Source organism: Phalangium opilio, unplaced genomic scaffold (assembly GCF_054372755.1).
Source record: "Phalangium opilio isolate 3A_F unplaced genomic scaffold, DU_Popi_V2 ptg000056l_1, whole genome shotgun sequence".
Classification (NCBI taxonomy): Eukaryota; Metazoa; Arthropoda; class Arachnida; order Opiliones; family Phalangiidae; genus Phalangium; species Phalangium opilio.
Window position 1 is genome coordinate 4981989 of NW_028324175.1, and position 17185 is coordinate 4999173.

The window sequence follows — 17185 nt, forward strand, 5'->3', positions numbered from 1 at the left end:
ATATGTGGAAATCTTTTTCGTAATTACGATGCATTTAGTACTTTTGTAGCTTTAAAGCTCTGTTTCATTTTGATATTCCAAGGATGTTTTTTAATATTGTTATTTGAAATGGATGTTTATATATTACTTAAGCTATACTACATCTGTTTATAGCATAATCCTTTCTATAGTGATTTCAAAACGAACGCAACGATATTGGTCAATTGATCTTTTATTTGTCTATAGGCCTAGTGAACCAAAAAGTAAACGCTTGGGTTTGGTTTCCGTTTCTGTAATGCAGAGACATTAACGGTTCAGAGTGAACCGAAAGTTAAATACACTTTTAAATAATTAGGCTTAGATTTTATAATCATGATGGATATCTGGGCCGCGTTCAGCAGAGCTCAGCGCTGTTAGCAGTGTCCTACAGGACGAGATTTTGTTTTTGAATTTGACGTCACGGTGCTCAGCGCGGTCTTCATAGAAAATAGTCGGGTTTTTGGAAAACGTTACGTAAAACGCGTAGTTCTCAGCTTGGCGAAAAAACCATGGATGAATTAATACAAATAGCTCTTGCTGATTCTGATGGGACTATAGCTATTTAATTGGCGTGAAACCAGTTGATCACGCGAGAATTTTAAGAGACATGTTACTTTCTAATTTTAATTATAAAAGTTGTTGTTATCTATCTCTTTAAATATGTTATCATACAATTTTTGTTAAGCCTTGGTACCTTGCACGCTTTATTGCGCTAGCGTCATTTTTAAAACACCGATGACCGGAGAAAAGCTATGACGACAGATCTCACGTTCCAAAATCCGCTGTCATTTTGGGGAGCTCTGCTGGACGCAGCCCAGACCAGTGAAAGGTCTGATCGTAATCGGATTATAGCTTCGTGTTTTCATGCTTTTTATGGTGCGCATTTACTTTCAGTGTGTGTAGCCACAAATAAGCTTTGGTGTTATGTAACGTTAACAGTCATGTTGACAAACTAAGAAAATCGTTGAGGTGAAACGAGAGGATAGTGTTTACATGGCAACCCTGTTGTGAATATGGCTTTGAACATAGAGGGTATACAGTTGAGAAGTAGAAAATTGGGCCTTTACAAAAACGTAAAGGTAATATCCCTCCAAAGTTTTAGCTCTTCATTTCCCGTTTTTCCCCCATCGGATGATTTTAATGTGTACATGTATATCCTTATTGGATGTAAAATGTCGTCTGATTTACAGTATATTTACTATGCTTTGTATACTGGTTTAATATTTCATAAATTTTAACTTCAGTATTTGTTCTTAAAAAAAGAAACATTTCCATATCTGGGTAAGCAAGTTTGTAAGTAGTCCTCCTCGGAGAGGTAATATTTTGGTTTTCCCAACTTGTTTCGTATTAAGTTTATTGTTTTGAAATTTTTTTTACTGAACTAAATTCCGGGCCCTTAATATGTGGTAAAAATTTCAAGATGATCCATCCAATAGTTTATTTTATAAAGCATAAAGCTGCTAAGGGTGGTTTTCATTTCCATAAAATTAATCACAGATTTTGGCGAAAAACTAGAGAATCTCCATAGAAATAACATGGGAAATTTTCCAAACTTACCCATTTTGTAACTACCCTTACAAAAACAACTATACGTTTGATAGATTTGAAAACGGTCTTAAATGAAAGCCCCATTTTAAAAGTGGGCGCCAATTTTTGTTTCATTAAGAAAAACAAAGTTTAAATATTGTTTTTAAAAGTTTTAAGTACCTGCTCCGAATTACGTGGTTTACCTTTAAACTGTGGAACTTGAGACTTTTTTGCTTGTGTTAAGTAATAAAGAAAGCCATTCTAGGACTTACGTCGTTTTACTGCGGATAATCAAATTGGTATGGCAATTAGCTAGCTTAATTGTCATTATAACTTTTGCGCGTCCAACTAATTTAGTTGCGAAGTACAGATTAAACTTAATTAAAAAATATCAGCAATTAAAGATAATTAAACAAAATAAACAAATAAAGATAATTACCAATTATAGGTAATTAAATTTTTACACGAGTCTAAACTATAACATCTAGGCCTACGTGTACTAGTCTACGGAATCTGTTTAAGCGCAGACCTACAGAATATTTTTGTGCAAAAGGGTATAAAATCTCTTTGTGCAGAGGCCTTTGCAATCTTTTTGTGCACAGGTCAGTGGAATATTTTTTTTCCAGGTCTATGGAATCTTTTCGTGCACAGGCCTATGGAATATTGTTTTACACGGGTCTACGGAATGTTTTTGTGCAAATCTGCAAGGAATCCTTTTGTGTATAGGAGTATGGGATCTTCTGTGCACAGGTCTATGGAATTTTTTGTTCATGGGTCTATGGTATATTTATGTGCACAAGTTTGAAGAATCTTTATGTGCACAAGTTTTAAGAATCTTTTTGTGCACAAGTTTGAAGAATCTTTATGTGCACACAAGTCTGAAGAATCTTTATGTGCACACAAGTCTAAAGAATCTTTATGTGCCCAAGTGAAAAATCTTAATTGCACAGGTCTACGACTTCTGTTTGTGCACAGGTCTACGACTTCTGTTTGTGCACAGGTCTACGACTTCTGTTTGTGCACAGGTCTATGGAATCCGATTTGCTCATTTCTATGATATCTCTTTTCGCGCAAGTCAATAACATCTCTTTTCGCGCAAGTCCATAACATTTGTTTATGCACAAGTCTAAAACATCTGTTTGTACACAAGACTAAAACATCTGTTTGTGCACAAGTCTATTCCATCTGTTTGTGCACAAGTCTATTCCATCTGTTTGTGCACAAGTCTAAATCATCTGTTTGTGCACAAGTCTAAATCATCTGTTTGTGCACAAGTCTAAATCATCTGTTTGTGAACAAGTTTATAACACCTGTTTGCGAGCAATTCCATAACACCTGTTTGTGAGCAATTCTATAACACCTGCTTGTGAACAAGTCTATAACACCTGTGTGTGAACAAGTCTATAACACCTGTGTGTGAACAAGTCAATAGCACCTGTGTGTAAACAAGTCTATATCATCTCTTTGTGCAAAAGTCTATAACATCTGTTTATTCACAAGTCTATGACATCTGTTTATTCACAAGTCTATGATATCTGTTTGTGCACACGCGAGTGACTTCTGTCTGAGCAAGGGTCTACGGAATATTTTTGAGCACGGGTCTACGGATTATTTTTGAGCAAATGGGTATGGAATCTTTTTGAGCAAATGGGTATGGAATCTTTTTGACCATAAGGGTTTGAAATCTTTTTGAGCATAGGGGTATTGAAAATGTTTGTGCATAACTCTATGGAATCTGATGTGCACATGTCTATAACATCTCTTTTAGCGCGAGTCTACATTTCTTTGTGCACAAGCCTGTGATTTCTATTTGTGCACAAGTGTACCAAGTATTTTTATGCATAGGTGTACGGAATATTTTTGTGCACAGGTGTACGAACGGTTTTTGTTCACAGGTGTACGGAATATTTGTCTGAATAGGTGTACGGAATATTATGGTGAAAATGGATTTGGAATATTATGCTGAAAATGGGTTTGGAATATTTTTGTGCACAGGTGTACGGAATATTATGGTGAAAATGGATACCGAATATTTTTGTGCACAGGTGTACGTGATATTTTTGTGCACAGGTGAAAGTGTTATTTTTGTGAAAATGGGTAAGGAAAATTTTTGAGCATAGGGATATGGAATGTTTTTGTGCAGAAGTCCGTGGAATATTTTTGTCTACAGGTATATGACTCATGTTTGTGCACAAATCTATAGAATGTTTTGTACGCCGGTCTAGGACATATGATTGTGCACAAGTCTATGGCATCAGTTTGTGCAAAAGTCTATGGGATGTGTTTTTGCACAAATATTTGTCATCTATTTTTGCACAAATATTAGACATCTATTTTTGCGCAAATATTTGACATCTATTTTTGCACAAGTCTATGGTATATGTGTGTGTACAGGTCTACAAAATATGTTTGTGCACAAGTCTGAAGAATCTTTATGTGCACAAGCCTACGGAATCTTTTGTGCAAATGTCGATGACATCTCTTTTTGAGCAAGTCTATGAAATCAGTTTTTTAAACAAGCATATGACATGTGTTTGTCCACAAGTCTATAACATCGGATTGTGCAAAACCGTGTGACTTCTGTTTGTGTACAAGTCTGTGGAATCTATTTGTGCACGAGTCTACGAAATATATTTGTGCGCAAATCTATGGAATCTGTTTATGCGCTAGTCTACGGCATCTGTTTGTGCACGGGTCTACGGAAAATGTTTGTGCAAATGGGTGTGGAATATTTTTGAGCATATAGGGGTATGGAATGTTTCTGAACAGGTCCAAGGCATGTTTTTGTGCACAGGTCCATGGAATATTTTTGTACACAGGTCTATGTCACATGTTTATACAAAAGCCAATAGAATATTTTGTGCATAGGTCAATGGAATCTTTTTGTGCACAGTTTTATGAAATATCTTTGTGCGCAGGTCTGGGGAATATTTCTGTGCAAATGGTTATGGAAGAGTTTTGTGCCATGGGTATGAAATCTTTATGTACACAGGTCTATGGAATCTTTATGTGCACAAGGCTATATAATGTTTTGTGCACAGTTCCATGAAATCTTTAGTACACATCTCCATGAAATCTTTTGTGCACAGTTCCATGAAATCTTTAGTACACATCTCCATGAAATCTTTTGTGCACAGGTCTATGGAAACTTGATGTCTATAGAATGTTTTTGTGCACAGGTCTATGACTTCTGTTTGTGCTCAAAACTATGGAATCTGGTTTGAACATGTCTCTGACATCTGTTGGGCATAAGCCTGTGACTTCCACTTGTGTACAAGTCTACGGAATTTGTTTGTGCACATGGCTACGGAATCAGTAAACAGATGTCCGGAATCTGTTTGTACACAGGCCTACGGCATATTTTTTTGAGCACAGGTCTAGGGAATCTTTTTGTGCACAGATTTATGGAATCTCTTTGGGCACAGGTCTATGAAATAGTTTTGTGCAAATGGGTATGGAATCGTTTCGTGCAAATGGGTATGGAATTGTTTTGTGCAAATGGGTATGGAATCTTTATGTAAACAGGTCTATGACTTCTGTTTGTAAACAAGTCTAAGACTTCTGTTTGTGCACTAGTCCATGGAATCTGATGTGCACATATCCATGACATCTCTCTTTGAGAAGTCTATGATGTATTTTTTGCGCAAGTCTTTGACATCTGTTTGTGCACAACCCTGTGACTTCCGTTTGTGTACAAGTCTCCGGAATCTGTTTGTGCACAGGTCTACGGAATATTTTTGTGCACAGGTCTACGGAATATTTTTGTGCACAGGTCTACGGAATATTTTTGTGCATAGGCCTACTGAATCGGTTTGCGCAGAGGCCTAAGGAATCTGTTTTTGCAAAGGCCACTGCACAGGTCTAAAGAACATTTTTCTGCAAATGGATACGGGATATTTTTGTGCAAATAGATATGCAGTAATTTTGTGCACTGGTGTACGAGATACTCTTGAGCATATTTTTGAGCATAGGGGTATGGAATGTTTTTGTGCAGAGGTCCATGGAATCTTTTTGTGTACAGGTATAATACATCTCTTTTTGCACAAGTTTATGACATCTGTTTGTGCGTAAGTCTATGACATCAGTGTGTGCTCAATTCTAAGGGATCTGTTTGTGCACAAGTCTACGGGATCTGTTTGTACACAATTATATGACATGTGTTTTGACAAGTCTATGGTATCTGTATGTGTACAGCTCTACGAAATATGTTTGTGCACAGGCAGGGTGACCACAACAAAGCCTTGTAATAGTTTTAGGAAAATAGGAAATTTACAATTGATTTACAGGAAATTATAGGAGACTAGCTGTTACCCGCGGCATCGCTTGAGTGTAGTAAGAACTTCCATCAAGTATGGGTACATTTTACTGATTCGACTAATATTTTTGTAGCATCCTAGGAGCGAAGGCACTCGGCGTCGCCCATCAGCTCGTCGGGACATTTTTTATTACTTTACACGCAGACATTCTATAAAGAAGGGATTTTAAATATCTGGCCGCCATTTAAAATGATGACAACAAATCGATCCCGAAAGACCATTCAGCCCGTCTACAGGTTAATGGAATCCAGTGTACTAAATATTTGTGAAATCGGTTGAAACGCGCGGACTTTCTAACAAAGAGAAGATTTCTTACATTTCTGGGCGCCATTTATTAAAATGGCGGCGGATTGGAAAAATCTTTCTTAGTACGCGCCTACTACTTACGAGTAACGTTCCTCCAAAGTTTCAGCCTTCTGGGGCCAGCGGTTTGGGCTGGTCGATGGTTATCATTCAGTCTGTCAGTCAGTCAGGACTTTGATTTATATAGATATAGATGTATAATTAAAAAAACAGGAAAAGACAAGAGAATTACTCTTGAAAAAATAGCAAAATATAGGTTGCAATGCTTTGAAAGTAATAAGACAAGATTTACATAGGAACTTTGGTTTAATTATAACCATAAGTTCGTAAGATATGTTACATAAATTTGTCACTGGTTACTGAGAGCTTGTCTCGAAGTGACGTAAATGAAACGTCATTGATTCTCGTAAAGCGACGCCTGATGAGGCCCTGTCAAAGGCTTAGTACAGACTAAATAGGAAGATGGAGTATAAAATCGCGTGTAGTCAATTCTCGCGTCTTTCTCGAACTAGCTCTCATTAAGTCTCTAGTAGAGCTCGGCATTATCTATCCATTATCTACGTTATTTTATCTTTATCCATACTCGAAAATTATCCACAGAACTTACATGTTAAATCGTATTATAATCCACAACTTAGTATATAAATAATCGGTTATCCACCAATTTGTGGATAATGGATAGAAAAAGCCGTGCTCTAGTCTCTAGCATTTCGAAATATAGGAAGTGTCATACTTATGGAACGTAATCCTAGAAACGTATGCTATAACTTTAAAACATCACAAACTTCCGTGACAAATATTTTTAGAGGCCTCCATAGCTTTAGCTACATACCTCATGGAATACTAAACTTAAACTTAAAACACGATCGGAATATCTGAATCACAGAAGCGTTAGCCTGTATAGTAAATCCACGGTGGCTGATTGCTAGTAGCTAGTGGAAATCGGCATTGCTTTCTGTCAAATTTCTGTTTTGAGTGATATATAACAAAACCAAAAGTGAGAGCGCACAAAATATCTACAATTTCAAAAAATAGGAAAATATAGGAAAATTATCGAAATTATAGGAACTAATAGGAAGACATCCGAAAATAGGAAAAATTATAAAATTTAGGAAATGTGGTCACCCAGCACAGGTCTATGGAATATGTTTGTGCACAGGTGTTGTTTTTATACACAGGTCTACGTAATAATTTTTTAGCCTAGGTCTTCGGAATCTATTTGTATTATTGCATCCATGACGGGAAGGCAATTTGAGTTGGACTGGGCGTTGAAGCAATCAAGATTAATACTTCTATAATAGATGGTTAGGGCCTTGTTAGTTCAAACGCGGTAACTAATAAACGAGCAACACCACAAGACTAAAATGGAGCCCCTTTTTTTCAGTATAAGTTTTAAAATACTAGTTTCTAAACAGTTTTAATTCATATTAAGACTGAAGTGACAGATATTAATGAAAACTGTCTTTGTACACAAAGACGCGAAAAAGTAAGAGGTAAGATTAGAAAATTAATTGTTTGAAGTAACAGATATTCAAATTTTCATTTTTGAAGACGTGATTATAAAACATCAATTATTTGAAAAAATTTCTTACTCCATTTCAAAGCCCTATTTACTCCATTGCAAAGCCCTATTTGATCCATGTTAAAGCCCTATTTACTCCACACTCTTAAAATCAAAGGTGTGATTTAGCACCTTTTGTCTTAATTTTGACGGGTCCAAAAACAGCACCATTAATGTGGTTAAATAACGCCTCTGAAAGCTTTAAATGGCCCATTTTCAACACTTTGCGTCTTAAAAATATTTCCCCCGACACATTTATTACACCTTTTAAAGCTTAATCTTACACCTTTTAATTACCATATTTTTAAAATATCTTCTTAAAGTGTCTGTATGTTATTCTAATATTCTTCAAAAGGCGTCAATTTTTTCTTGAAGTGAGAAATAGTGCAGAAAAGGTGTGATTTAGCACCTTTCGTCTTAATTTAAAGTTGTTAAACAACACCTCTGAAAGTGTTAAATGGACCATTTTTAGCACTGCATCTTAAAAATATTTCCCACTGACACATTTATTACACCTCATTGAGATATTTCTTACACCTTTTAAAACAATATTTTTAAAAATTGTTCTTGAAGTGCTTGTACTTTGTATGTTCTTCCAAAATTCTTCAAATGGCGTGAATTTGAACTACCGAAGTGGGAAATAATGCAGAAAAGGCGTGTAATATTGTAAGGAAGGCTGTATTACACAGCGTGATTTTAATACCGTTTGACACCTTTACCACATCGTGCTACTCTCAGTAAAGATGCTATACAGGGTGTTTCTGAAAAGTCCATCACAAATTAAGGGGCGTGTTTATGGGACCAAACTGAGCGGAAAGTACCGAAGAACATGGGGTGTACAACATTTTGTTACGGAGATATGGCCTTCCAAACATTCGCCCCTAAAACAAGGAAATATCCAAAAATGAGGAGTAACACTTAAGACCGACTAACCAGCTTGTTTAAAATTACTAGACAATTTCAATAGCCTTTAATCGAACAATTGATTTCTACCTTTACTAATCAGAAGCGTATAAATGAGTAGAAGTATGCCTACGGTGGTAATGTAAAATTAATCCCAAGTGACATGATGTTTCAAGATCTTCCCAGCACCAAGTAAAATGGTTCTGATTGAAGGGACTTTTATTAGCACAGCGTAAACAACGTTATTTTCAGGAATTAGTCCAAATGTCCACGGGCGGCATTACAAAAACGAGGCAGTCTTTCGAATGATACTTGGACATGTTGGAAGATCCCTGGCTTGTTCCTGTTATCTCAAACCGTAAAAAGCTACGCAAATCTTCATCATCACGGACAACACTCTTGTACGTTAGGTATGACCTTGAGAAAACCTAAAAGGACATCTCGAATGTATTTGAAAAACCCATCTCCAATTAAGGGGCGTGTTGTTTGTTTCCAACAGAGTAAACTCGCCCAGAGAACAATTACAATGCAGAGCCACGTTTCGGCGTTAATGGCCCACAAAGGTGGTCCCAAAAACAAGAACAAACTTTAATTTGTTTCGTTCAGTAAGTGTTTCATGTGTCATAGATAAAACGCCATGATTAATGCACGAAGAAAATGAATTTATTGACAAGTTTTCGGACCGCGATGCTGAAATGTGGTGGTGCACCATCGTGCATGAACCACATTCTGTTTATTAAACCTAAGGGTACGTCTTCGAGTAGTTCTGGTAAATCGTCCCGTAAGAACTACAAGTAAGCCACACCGTTTAACCTGGGCTCTAGGAAATATGGCCCAATTAAATTGTCACCCACAATACTACACCACACGTTTAAGCTGAATTGTACTTTGTGAATTCTAACGCAAGTTGCGTGTGGTTTTTTCTTAATCAGCAAACCAATTGGCGGCTGCTTGTTTTTGGATCGTCCTCGAAAATAGTGAGAACTTCGCCTATTCTTAAAAAACAGAGCACTAAAACAGAGCACTATGTTTTTTAAGAAAGGAATAAAAGAGGTTTCACGTACATGTGTTTGTTTTATTAAACTCATAATTCAACGAAGTCTGTTACAATGCCTTTCTTCACAAATGCCGAATATGCGGATATGCACCTAATGTATGGACTAGCCGAGGGGAATGCCGCTGCATCTGTACGCTTGTATCAGGAAAGATTTCCGCAGAGGCGACTACCAAATCGACTGACGTTCGAGGCTGTGGACAGACGTTTGAGGCAAGATGGACGAATCCAACCGGCTGGACCTCAACCTAGAGCGAGAGCCATCCCAGAGGCCGTAGAAGACGAAGTTCTCACCATTTTCGAGGACGAGCCTGAATCAAGTACCCGCCAAGTTGGTCGCCGATTAGGCGTAAACCACACGCTCGTGTGGAAAATCCTCAGAAGCCACCGGTTTCATCCTTTCCATGTTCAAAAAGTTCAAGGTTTGAATCCAGCGGACTACCCACGACGCACGGCGTTTTGTCAGTGGTTTCTGGCTAAAGTAAACGATATCGATTTCCCACGGGATTTGTTGGTTACTGACGAAGCTAACTTTTCACGGGATGGTATTATTAACTTACATAATAAACATCAATGGTCCCAGCTAAACCCCCACGCAACTTGCGTTAGAAGTCACCAAGTACAATTCAGTTTAAACGTGTGGTGTGGTATTGTGGGTGACAATTTAATTGGGCCATATTTCCTAGAGCCCAGGTTAAACGGTGTGGCTTACTTGCAGTTCTTACGGGACGATTTACCGGAACTACTCGAAGACGTACCCTTAGGTTTGGTAAACAGAATGTGGTTCATGCACGATGGTGCACCACCACATTTCAGCATCGCGGTCCGAAATTATCTTAACGCGACCTTCCCTTTGCGGTGGTTAGGTCGAGGTGGACCTGTGGAGTGGCCTGCTCGATCACCCGATCTGAACCCTTGTGATTTCTTTCTTTGGGGCCACCTGAAAGACTTAGTTTATCAGACTGAAGTGCCCGATGTTGAAGAGCTACGTCGACGAATAATTCACGGCTGTCAAACAATTCGCGAAACTCCAGGCATTTTTCAACGTGTAAGGGAATCATTTGTAAGACGTGCTAATGTGTGCCTTAACGCGGGTGGTGAACACTTTGAACAATTTTTGTAACTAGTTGCAATTAAATGTTAAAATTTGTCAATAAATTCATTTTCTTCGTGCATTAATCATGGCGTTTTATCTATGACACATGAAACACTTACTGAACGAAACAAATTAAAGTTTGTTCTTGTTTTTGGGACCACCTTTGTGGGCCATTAACGCCGAAACGTGGCTCTGCATTGTAATTGTTCTCTGGGCGAGTTTACTCTGTTGGAAACAAACAACACGCCCCTTAATTGGAGATGGGTTTTTCAAATACATTCGAGATGTCCTTTTAGGTTTTCTCAAGGTCATACCTAACGTACAAGAGTGTTGTCCGTGATGATGAAGATTTGCGTAGCTTTTTACGGTTTGAGATAACAGGAACAAGCCAGGGATCTTCCAACATGTCCAAGTATCATTCGAAAGACTGCCTCGTTTTTGTAATGCCGCCCGTGGACATTTGGACTAATTCCTGAAAATAACGTTGTTTACGCTGTGCTAATAAAAGTCCCTTCAATCAGAACCATTTTACTTGGTGCTGGGAAGATCTTGAAACATCATGTCACTTGGGATTAATTTTACATTACCACCGTAGGCATACTTCTACTCATTTATACGCTTCTGATTAGTAAAGGTAGAAATCAATTGTTCGATTAAAGGCTATTGAAATTCTCTAGTAATTTTAAACAAGCTGGTTAGTCGGTCTTAAGTGTTACTCCTCATTTTTGGATATTTCCTTGTTTTAGGGGCGAATGTTTGGAAGGCCATATCTCCGTAACAAAATGTTGTACACCCCATGTTCTTTGGTACTTTCCGCTCAGTTTGGTCCCATAAACACGCCCCTTAATTTGTGATGGACTTTTCAGAAACACCCTGTATATACTTTTCACTGTACACACACAATATTTTAGTGTTTTTACCACCTATAAAAGTAGTTTTTATGGGTAAACATTTCACACAGACCGAAACCAAAATTGGGAGTTCTCATTCGAAAACACTCCCGCAATTTAGGCGGTTTCGAAAAGTGGTAAATAGTCTCAAACGAAAGTGTTCATGGTTAAAATTTCTCTGTTAACAACAGAGTTGCAACGTGCCACATTATCTAACGATTTGAAGTCTTATCTAAATATAAGAGAAAGGTGAAATAAGCCATAATCCATAACATATCCGTTGTTATTATTGTAACATGATGTTTAAAAAGAAAAATTTATATTTAAATTATGGTAAATAAACATGTTCCAGTAAATTGTTGAGATATTTATGGATTTTTAATGAAAAATTTGTCTGTAGTTCAAATTTACATCCGCAGAATCACGAAATTTTAGTGCAGAAGAAACTTTGTTATTATATGGGTTTTCTAAACTATTAATTCAACCGATAACCAATACGCAGAGTGTGGGCGTTGTGAACACTTAACGATAAATTAGCCTTGTTTGATTGAATTAAAAATGTTAAACCCGGGACGCAATGCGTCAAAACAATTAATGATTATAGAACTTTAATTATGGGTAATGTCAAATAAGGTGGACTTCGAAACTCTTCATTAGATATTAAGCTGAAAGGATTTAAACACACTTATTTGAACAATGGGTGTCGAAAATAAGAATGGAAATTGTTCAACAGAGGTGCAGTTTAACACCTTTTCAACTCGTCTTTCGTACTAAAAGATAATTGTTACTCTTTTATGTGTGTTGTGCAATTCCTTACAGGATGTGTCTCAGCACCTTGGCGAGCTTAAAATAACACTTTTAAGCGTGTCGCATAACAACTTTAAGAGTGTCGCGTAACGCCTTAAAGAGTGTCGCATAACGCCTTAAAGAGTGTCGCGTAACGCCTTAAAGAGTGTCGCGTAACGCCTTAAAGAGTGTCGCGTAACGCCTTAAAGAGTGTCGCGTAACGCCTTAAAGAGTGTCGCGTAACGCCTTAAAGAGTGTCGCGTGACGCCTTAAAGAGTGTCGCGTGACGCCTTAAAGAGTGTCGCGTGACGCCTTAAAGAGTGTCGCGTGACGCCTTAAAGAGTGTCGCGTGACGCCTTAAAGAGTGTCGCGTGACGCCTTAAAGAGTGTCGCGTGACGCCTTAAAGAGTGTCGCGTGACGCCTTAAAGAGTGTCGCGTGACGCCTTAAAGAGTGTCGCGTGACGCTTTTAAGAGTGTCGCTTGACGCTCTTAAGAGTGTCACGTGACGCTTTTAAGAGTGTCGCGTAATGCTTTTAAAAGTGTCACATAACACATTTAGCAGGTTTTATAAAGCTAATACCACCTGATCACCAATTCCTTTTCCTTAGCTACTTTTTACTCAGGGATAAAAATATTTTCTTAAGAAAATATCATCTTTAAAAAATGCTGTTATATTTACTTTAATACGAACAATTACGTCTTTTTCCTTGCATTTATAATCTTTGGATTGACTTCAAAATTAAAAGATATATAGAAACGGAAGACCTCATATAAAAAACAAGTTATTGATTTTCAATCCCGCAGTATTATTATTTAATTTCCATGTTTAATTTCAAACGGTGTTTTAAAGGTTTTTATTACCGAATTTACACCAAATTATCTGGAAAAACTCAAGGTGATGAAACTCTATTTTGGGTGTTTTTAATTTGCAAAACATTTGTTTTCTTAAATTACACTCTTTTGAAACTTCCATTTCGCTAAATATTAATTATCCACAAAACTATTTCATAATCATAAGTCAATGAAAAAATGCGAAATTGTTCTCTCGCCGCTCCCGCGTTATTGTATGGTACTGTATGAGACAGTTTAACTATAGCAATTAAAAATTTACAGAATTGTGCTAAAAAATACCAGTTTATAAAATTTAAAGTCTGAGATCTACCCTTATAACACCCTTTCCGAAGAAAAAGGAGTAATTCCAGATAGATTTTACACCTTTATTAACTAAGCTTTTTTTCGTAGATAATGGTCACCTTTAAAATACCAATATAACACCGTTTTTGTTATTCATGTGAAAATGTTAGGTGTTATATAGGTGTTTTTAAAAAGTACACCATTTTCACTCCAAAGAAACACTCAATTTTTTTTGTGTGCATTTCAAAGCCCTATTTGATCCATTTCAAAGCCCTATTTTCTCCATTTCAAAGCCCTATTTACTCCATTTCAAAGCCCTTTTTACTCCATTTCAAGGCCCTATTTACTCCATTTCGAGGCCCTATTTACTCCATTTCGAGGCCCTATTTACTCCATTTCAAAGCCCTTTTTACTCCATTTCAAAGCCCTTATTACTTCGTTTCAAAGCCCTTATTACTTCGTTTCAAAGCCCTTATTACTTCGTTTCAAACCCCTATTTACTCCGTTTCAAACCCCTATTTACTCCGTTTCAAACCCCTATTTATTCCGTTTCAAACCCCTATTTACTCCGCTTCAGACCCCTACTTACAACATTTCAAGCCAATATTTAGTCTAATTCAAGTCCCAGTTTAAGCCATTTCATGCCCCTGTTCACCCCATTTCAAGTTGATTTTACTACGGCCAATAACCATTCGGGTAAAAACGCCCGCAATTTGGCGAATTTTGGATTCGGTATATTATGATTGAAAGTTCCCGATGGAAATACAGTAATTCTCGGGAACAAGAAGATTCTATAACATCGACAATCTGATAATCTAATGAAGATTGATTGGTTTGGTAAAATGAGCAATAATTCCATGTATATTTTAAAATATTAAGCAAAATTTAGAGTTTAGAAGAACGAAATATTTTCAAATCGAAGAAATTTACCTTGATATAGCGATTAGCAAATTGTAATATTTAAGTCTTATGCATTATGTCACACTGTAATGAAGTTTGAACATAGAATGAGTACCCAAAAACTATTTTCTAACGTAATATAGTGCCTCTAAAAAACGACATAAGCAAATATCTCATTTTTACCTCTCCGAGTGACGATGACGTCACTGGACGTGTCTGTCTGTCTGTCTACGCGTTCACAGTTGGCAAATCGGAGCAAACGTGTTCGCAATTTCCGGATCGGGTTCGCGGAAAACAGAAATTCCGAAAACTCTACTTCCTTGCTTATTTAACGCCAATCGTTAGCTAGTCGTTACACCTTCATCTGCTGACTAACAGCCAATTCTTTTACTCAATACCCTCAGTATTAATGGCTTCTAACAACAACACCATGCACTCACTAGTCCTTTGTGTATACCACATAGACACCAATCTCCAACATTGCCTTCTAACACCACCATCTACTGGTCTTTCGTCTATAGCACATAGACACCAATCTGCAACATTGGCTTCTACTCCATCATCGTCGTTAGGCTTAAAATGTACGCGGCGATCGGCTAGGGTTACGAGAAACGTCTAGCCTCCCAATGGCAGGGCTTCCACCAAAGGTTCACGCAATTGCGCATTTTCTTATTCCTGGACGCGGATCAATCGCTTTATATACCCTAAATTTACAAAAGTTCTGAAATAGGTGTTCGCTAGAAGTCAAACGTTAAAAATAGCTATGTTTAAAATGATTTTAGGAATAAAGTTTCTTAAATCGACTTAACTATAGTTAATGTAAAATACTGACGATTAAAATAATATCAGTTATATTTATTTAATTACTTAAGATAAACGTCTCTCTTTGAAGTGACACAAGTGAGAGTTTATATAGAACGAGTAATGAAGATTACATCTGAATCGAACACTATAGCCGTATCAAAGTTAATGTAAAGCGAGTAGCATGAAAAGATCTCTTTCAAAACGATAACAATTTCTTTTTGCAGAATTCTTAATGAAAATATTTTAAATATGTTTCGGCATTACGATTCTTTTAGTAGTTGTGTAGCTATAAATCTCTGTCTCATCTCAATATTCCAAGAACATCTTTTGATATTAATATTTCAAATTTGGTGTTTACTTTTTAATTCAGCTTTACTACATTTATATATAGTGTAAACGTAAGTTTAGACTCCACTAAATAATATGAATGTTAATACTTTATCTTTCTAAGTTTTGTTACGATTTGGTCTATGTATTAAGATACCGAAATTGGCCTTCTTTCGTGTAATTTTTTAGGAGGTCTTAACGGCTTAGAGTGAGCCGAATGTTAAATACACATTTAAGTGATAGATATTATGACCTTAGAAGGAATTATTGTGGTTATGTAGTAAAAGAAGTGACAGTTTAACCTTTACAAATGCTCTTGGCGTGTGTCACCAAATTTGTGAAATTTATTTCTGGTTCTTCTCATTGGCTGATTGACCTTTGTTTAAAAAGTAATTTTTTTATTGAAAAAGTTAGCCCACGTCTCGACTGGGAAAGGTTTATTTTGGTTTCCCAACTTGTTAAACGCTGTCACCGATAATAAGTTTATTATTATTGAAATTGTTTTTCAATTTTTACCATTTATAGGTTATGAATATATGCATACGCTTACTATCAAGAGGTCAAATGCTTAAATTTGGAACCGTAGGTCTCAAAGACACCTAAGCAAAACTACCCTATGCCTTTCCTAACCCTAACCTGATCTATAAAAAGAGCAATATTTGGAAAAGGAAGATGCTTATTGTTCAAAAACCTTAATGAATATAGCGTTATTGTTCAAGGACCTAAAGAAATAAAGCATTTTTTTCGAAAAGGCCCGCTTTTACAATGCAATGACCTTATATTAATATCGATCTGTAGCATAAAAATAACAATTCTTATGTCATGAAATATTTTCGAATGAGCAATAATTGAAATCATGCATTGAATATATGTATAGTTCTAAAAATTGTGCTTACAGACCTAAGAAAGGTCGTGTTTAAAAAGTAAAATGTGCTCTTTTTTAACACCAATCTGACTACGTTAGTTGTTACCCAATTTTAACGGCATCAACTCATAGTCGTGTTAATTCGAGCTTGATATAATAGGAAAGCCTTCAACGTGTATATATACACAATAGGAAAGTTAGTGAAGTCCCACTGAACACGACAATAACGATTCCAGTAAATGGGGTGAATAGGGGTTTGAAATGGGCAAATAGTGACAAGAAATGTGGTAGATAAGGACTTGAAATCGGGTAAATAAGGACTTGAAAAGAGGTAAATAGGGGTTTTGCAATGGTGTAAATAGGGCTTGAAATGGGGTAAATATGCACTAGAAATGGGGTAAAATTAGTCTTGAAATGGGGCAAATACGGACTTTGAATGGGGTAAATATCGACTTGAAATGGGGTAAAAATAGACTTGAGATGGGGTAAATAGGGGCATTGAAACGGTGTAAATAGGGCTTGAGAGGGGGTAAATAAGGACTTTAAATGGGGTAAATATAGACTTGAAATGGGCTAAATAAGGACTTGAATTGAGGTAAATAGTGGTTTTGCAATAGTGTAAATAGGGCTAGAAATGGGGTAAATATAGAGTTGAAATGTGGTAAATAGGGACTTTAAATGGGGTAAATATAGACTTGAA